The 6,688-nt window shown below is 35.2% G+C and overlaps 1 protein-coding gene across 6 annotated transcripts in view; it reads left to right on the top strand.

Moving 5' to 3' along the window:
* Positions 1 to 709: 709 nt before the first annotated feature.
* The window catches only part of LOC111394676 (putative F-box protein At5g55150), a 17,090-nt gene continuing 11,111 nt past the window's right edge, over positions 710 to 6,688 (top strand). For 2 of the 6 annotated variants that reach the window (XR_002702663.1, XR_002702662.1), the window contains exon 1: positions 710 to 5,739. The gene's annotated coding sequence lies outside the window, so the exon portion shown is untranslated. Of the gene's footprint in view, positions 6,596 to 6,688 lie in introns of those variants that run through there. The other 4 variants (XR_002702665.1, XR_002702666.1, XR_002702664.1 and 1 more) reach the window with 4 other exon arrangements.

Here is a 6,688-nt window from a genome sequence, read left to right as displayed (position 1 = left end):
TTTCCACCATTCCTTGTCATTTAGACATTTTCTAGGTTTTGGATGAAAATGAATTATCACCATTTTTTAGGCTACTGTAGCATTTTTTTTTTTTTTTTGGTAATGAAAATAAATTCTAAGAATTATTGTAAAAAAATATTTCATTTTAATTAATAATTTCCATGTAAAACAAAATCAAATGAATATCAAAAGATAGATGATTTTCTTGAAAAAAAATTTGTTGGCAATTGAAACAAATTTCATCCCCAATACCAGTAAATTCTATCCATTTAATTGATAATTTTAACATAAAATCAAGCCAAACTAACACCAAAAAACACTTTTATTTCAACATTTTTCACGTGAAAAATTATACCAATCAAACACAATAATTTACAATTCTGAGCAAAATAATTTACAGATAATTCAATTACTTTGAAATTCATTTTTTTCCACCCAAATTTTATCTTTGCAATTAAACGGATTCTAAGATTATTCCTAACATTATTCTGGTTATTCAAAATTTTAATTACAGGGCTGTTCGGCCAAGTATTAACTCATATTTAATTACATAATTATTATTTTTTTTTATCAATATAAATAGAAAATAGACACCCACCCTTGTTGACTTTGACAATCCATCGCCGCCTAAAACTCACCGACTGACGAAGTTTCCGATTTCCACAAGGATTGTAACGCGAATTTGACCGTTCAGATCAATACGGTAACTTTATCTAGCCGTTTATATCTCCTCTAATTGTCTATAAATTGGATCGCCTAGCCTTGTTCATCAATCATTAGGAAGCCGGTGGTCCGGGTTGGTATTAATTTTCGGTGTTGCTTTTGTTATTGGTGGTCGTGTGTCATTGATTTCAATTATTGGATTGAGCATAGGGAATTCGATGGTACGAATGCCCCTTGTGGATTTTCGTGTTTTTGGAAGAACTTTGGTTTTCTCGTTCATCCCTTGAATTCCAACGTGAAGATATTATGATTTCCCTGCTCTGATGATAGATGTATTGGTAATCATTCCAAGAATCTGGGTTTATGGTATTTTCTCGATTCCCGTATTTTTGGAAGAACTTGGGTTTTCTCGTTCATCCCTTGGATTCTAACGTGAAGATATTATGATTTCTTGGTCTGATGATAGATATACTCTTGAATTCTAACGTGAAGATATTATGATTTCATGGTCTGATGATAGATATACTGGTGATCAGTCCAACAACCTAGGTTCATGGTATTTTCTTGATGCTCATTATTTGAAGCTTGGATCTTTCTGATAATTCTTTGGCAGTTCTATCCCGTTTTCCTCCGTTTTGTGGGGTTTTCTTTCTTGGTTTGTTAATATTAGATATTGTGATTTCCTGGTCCGATGATCAAGCAGATAATCACTCAACTCTGGGTTTCTGGTATTTTCTTGACACTCTTCTGATGATTCTCCATGGGTTTTTCTTCCCTGATTTGATCAAGTTTGATTTATCGTTTATCCCTTTAATCCTAACTTGAAGGTGTTGTGATTTCCTTGTCCGAGACCATCATTTAAAGAACCTGGGTTGCTGGTATTTTCTTGATACTCATTATTGGAACATTGGCCTTTATGTTTACCCCGTTTTCCTCCGTTTTGTTGGGTTTTCTTTTTTGGTTTGGCAGATGCTTGTGGTCGTCCAAGCTTTTAGTAATTTCGTATTGATTCCAGTTACTGGATCGAGAATAAGAACTTATGATATGATTTGATTAGTTTCTTTTCTCTCCTGTGTAGTTCTCATAATTTTGCAAAAACGGGATTTTTTTGTTTAGCACTTGAATCCTAACTTGAAAGTATATAGTGTTTTCTTGATATCCTGACAATAATTTCAAGAATCTGGGTTTCTGGTATTTTCTTGATATTCATTATGCGAACTTGGTCTTTCTGATTTTTCTTCTTTGGTTCAGCAGTTGCTGATTTTGGTATTTTGGTGGCAGTACAAGTGTTGGTAATTTTTTATCGATTACTATTAGTGGGGTGGGAAGAAGAAGTTTTGAAGGTTTGGAGTTTTTTTCTCTGGCCGAAACTTTGGATTTTTATTTATTTTTATTTATCCATTGAATCCTAGATATGATTTCCTTGTATGATGATGATAATGATAGATATACTGACATTAATTCCAAGAAGCTTTGGAAGGATGAGTTTTGGTGATATTGCAAACTTGTATTTTCTTAATACTAATTATTTTTAATCTTGGGTCTTCATGAGGATTTTTTGGTGGTTTTAGCCCGTCCATTTTGTGGCTTTCTTCCTTGCTTTTGGCGGTTTGGTGTTGGTTTTTTGGTTGGCCATCCCAGCTAGATACACTGACAGTTATTTCAAGAATCTATATAGAAGGATTGGATTTTGGTGCCATTGCCAGGCGTGGAACTGGTATTCTCAAATTTTCTTGATACTCGTTATTTGTATGGTCGGGGTTTTTCATGATTTATGGGTTATTTTAGCTGCTCGTTTCCCCTCCTTTTTTGGGACCAATCTCTTTCTGCTCGATTTTATTTACTTCATCCAGATTTGTTGCCCTGGTTTTATTTCCTCCTGTTCAGATTTTTTATAGGTCCGGATCTGTTTTAGTGATTAAGACATGGAGTTGTTTGGACGCAAATTTTTGCACCTGGAATCTCTTTATTTGGTTTTAAGTGCATGCGATTTCAATTGCCATCAGAAAATTCAGGTGTGAACTGTTAATTATCAGAAAGTGGTGTTACTGGTGGGGGGTGCAGTGGAGCCTACTTTTGTGATTTTGGGTTTTTATTTTTTATCATTTGACCCATACACAAGGCTTTCTTTGGTGTGTGTCTATGAGTTTCTTTGGTTCTCAGGAATCGCATCAAGTGGTTTTCAGGATGGTGTGAAGCAATTATTTATATGGTTTTCGGTTGTCATGGAATATGATCTTCACACTTATAATGGGAAAACCGTTTGCTGTTGTGATTCTTCATCCGCTGATGGAAGTTGTCATGATAATGGATATTAATAAAAATGGGTGTAAGATTCTCAGATGTTTTACTTGATTTCTTCTTCAATGGTCTCAGCTTGTGTTGGAGGGAGTTCAGGTGGACGCTGGTATTTTATAAGGTGTTCTGGAGGGGAAACCTATTCATTGTTTACTGCAGCCACGGCCCATGCTTACGATGGTGATTTGTAACCTCTCTCAGACTCTGCTCTATATAAAATTAAATGTAGAACTTTTTTTTGGGTCTTTTCATATAAAAATGCCTTAGGTTGATATTTTTTTTCGCATGCAGGCAGATTCGACAAGAAGAGTAATGCGTGATAGGGAAACTATTAGGTCTCAGGGTGTCATCAATCTATTTGTATTTTCTATCCTTTTACCGTCATTTCTTATTCCATTCAATTTTCCCCCTCTTTTCAGCTTCCTGCCTTTTTCCCTTTCCGTTTGCAGAAACTGCTTATAAAAATTGCTGTGGTTACCATCCGATCTTTCAAGCTTTTGTCGGCTGTTTTTGAAACTTCGGCTGCTAATTTCAGGGTCTTGGTTTGGTTTGTTGAAAATACTTCTTATCCCTTTATATAACCCTTGATCCAGATGGGTACCTACTAGATAGGGTGGTGGACTGGCAGTTGGCATTGATAAGAACAGAACTCTAAGTTTGGGCAAGATTGATGAAATATTGAACTCTTCTAAGGAACACAGAGATTCCTTTAGGTGCAATAACTTGTTTTCGTAACATTCTTTCCTAGTATTTTTGAGCACTGGGGTTTCAATGTTATCCTATTTCTAATATATACTGATCCATTACCCTTTTTTGAGTAAGCACCCTTTATAGTTGGATATGATGGTTCTATATTTCCATTTTCTCCTCTACTTCTGTAGAGAACTACCCTACATTAGTAGGCGGCAACAATTCAATCTTCTACAACTTTTGTAGCATTGAAATTGCAGGATAATGGGAGGATTTTTTGCACCTGCTCGTTTGTATGAAGTTCATTCTCTCTTTCCTTGAACTCAAATTTTACCTGCAATTCTGTATTTACTAATGGATAAGAGTATTCACAATTCTGCACCTGCTCGTCAGTTTTCCATGTACGTATCTTATTTCTGAAGGGGTATTATGAGATGAGGTCGACAGGCAGACTTATATGTTTCACTTGGTTAGAACATCTATTCCGAATACTTCTACTGTTTATGCTTAGTGTTCGTAGTGAAAGGCAGTTCTGAAGCTAAATAATTATTTCCTGCGGTTTGTTTAGGATAATATTTTCACATGATGTTTAAGTTTTACTCTCATATTTCTAAATAATTTAGGTATTTGCAGATGATATTTTGGTGGACTGTGACACCATTTGGAGAAGGGGCAAAATATGGAGTTTTAGTCCTCTGGTATTTCAGTGTCTTGATTCTGCATAGATTAATTTCAAAATGCACACAACCTTGACTCTGATTGGCAAATTAAGTCTTGTTTAGTGTATAGTGGTGTTGCAGGTTCCACTCCTTTGATCTTTTTTGCTAGGAATGGAGTTTTAGTCCTCTGGTACCATTTCTGTCATTTGATCCTTACAAAAGGCTTCCTTTGGTATTTTTATGCATTGCTTTATTCCTTAGGAATTTGCAGTTTTAAGCGGTTGATAGTGGGGAAAACAACGCCGTTAATTGTTTGCTGTGGTTTGTTATAATTGACGTTTCTGTGAGTTGATTGGAATATAATCTTCACATACATATTGGTACAGAATCTGGTTTCCTTTGGTGCTTCATCCACAGCTGGAAATCGTTTTCGTCAAATAAAAATGGATATTTACGGAATAAACGGTGTAAGATTTTCCTTTCTTTTTCTTCACTCATTTCTGGTTCATCAGTCTCAGTTGTGTATTGGGGGAGTTCATGTGGAGTTTGATCAGTTCACAAAGACCAAGGCCATGTTAAGGGGAACTTATTCATTGTTCACTGCAGCTAGTCTTTGCTCTAACATGAAATGGAATCTAGTTTTTTTCAGTCTTTTGAATCACCTTAGTTTCTCTGATGTGTGTCTGCATTTGAGGATGGCACATGTAACTGATAAGGTGTTAAGTTTATTTGTGGTGTTAGTTTTTGATTTTGTTGGCCCTTTTACCTATAGTTTGTTCTCCCTACCTTTGTAGACAAGGCCTTCAACTTGAAAGGAAGGAATCCATTTGAACTTTTTGGGGCACCTACACGGGTCAGGAATCTCTAGTAAAGTGGTTTTCAGGATGGTGGAGCCAATATTGTTAATTTTTTGTTGTGGTTTGTTTTATTGATATATTTTTAAGAGTTGCTTGGAATGTGATTTTCACTTCATATTGGTACAGAATCTGGTTTTCTTTGGTGCTTTTTCATCCACAGCTGGAAATCCTTTGGTCAGATACTATTCGATTCTTATGAAAGAAAGGGTGTAAAATTCTTCTCTTCTCTTTGCTCATTTCTGGTTCATCAGTTTCAGTGTGTGCATTGGGGTTGTTTATGTGGAGTCTGATCATTTTACGAGGTCTGAGCTGTGAAGGGAACTATTTTGCGGCTACATTCGCATTGGCTATTACATCTGTCTTTGCTCTACATGAACTGGAATCTGGACTTTTTCAGTTTAGTATAAAATTTGCGGCTACATTCGCATTGGCGATTACATCTGTCTTTGCTCTACATGAACTGGAATCTGGACTTTTTTCAGTTTAGTATAAAATGCCTTAGGTTTTTGATGTTCCTCCTTGTGCAGATAGATTTGACGGGGAGAGGTCCAAGAGGATGGCACATGAATCAGGTAACTAATAAGGTGTTAGCTTTGTGTGTGTTGGTTTATGAATTAGGTATTTCTCTCCTGGACCTTCAACTTGAAAGGAAAGAATTCGTTGGAACTTACTTCTTGTCAGGGGTCTTCTTGTTGGATAGATGAAATAACATACTATTTATAAAGATTAAGCTCCCTCGATACTGTCTATCTGTTTGAAATTATCAATAGTTGTAGTTATCATGATTTGTCCTCTATACTAAAGTCTGGCATGTACTGCACAGGAATTTCCAATATAGCTTAATGACAGTTCCTTGGGGTTTTCTTGGATGTTCAGTTATAAAGATAGGTCACCAGTTGATAACTTCCATGCTATGGTACTGATATGCACAATGAAAAAATTGATTTACTGCATGGTAATTTCCTATAATGCACATAAATCCTTTCTTGTCATAATCAGATGATGGGCTCGTTGGACTGTTGCTTACGGGTATTGCAATCAGGCACTAGTGCGTATCTAAGTGTCGTTTTTTATTTTCTAAAATATAGGATCCGAGAACATTTCTAAGAAGAGTCCAAATTTCAGATACGGGTACGGGGGTATATCTTTAATACTTCAACTTTTTTACTAATCGAAAATGTAATTTTGAATAGTCAAAAATAAATTATTCACAAAGAAGGAAATAGATATTGAATAAGAGGTTAAGACGAATAAAATAGAATTTTGAGACATAGTGTTTAATTATGGGAATTACTAAATGTTATATAAATAGAAAATGTAGAATTTGATTGCAATTTGGATTTAGTGAAACACTAATTAGCACTATATGAAACTGTTTTTTATTTTATACAAACAAAACCTTAAATCAACATTGTAGAGAGAGAGAGAGAGAGAGAGAGAAGGAAAAAAGAAGAAATTGGAAAGAAAAAATAAATAAGAAGAAAAAGAAAGGCAAAGAAGAGAAGGGAAAAGTAAAGGAAA

This window comes from Olea europaea, chromosome 5 (genome assembly GCF_002742605.1).
Source record: "Olea europaea var. sylvestris chromosome 5, O_europaea_v1, whole genome shotgun sequence".
NCBI lineage: Eukaryota > Viridiplantae > Streptophyta > Magnoliopsida > Lamiales > Oleaceae > Olea > Olea europaea.
The sequence above is the reverse complement of the archived record's forward strand: the minus strand, read 5'-3'. Positions and strand labels throughout refer to the sequence as shown.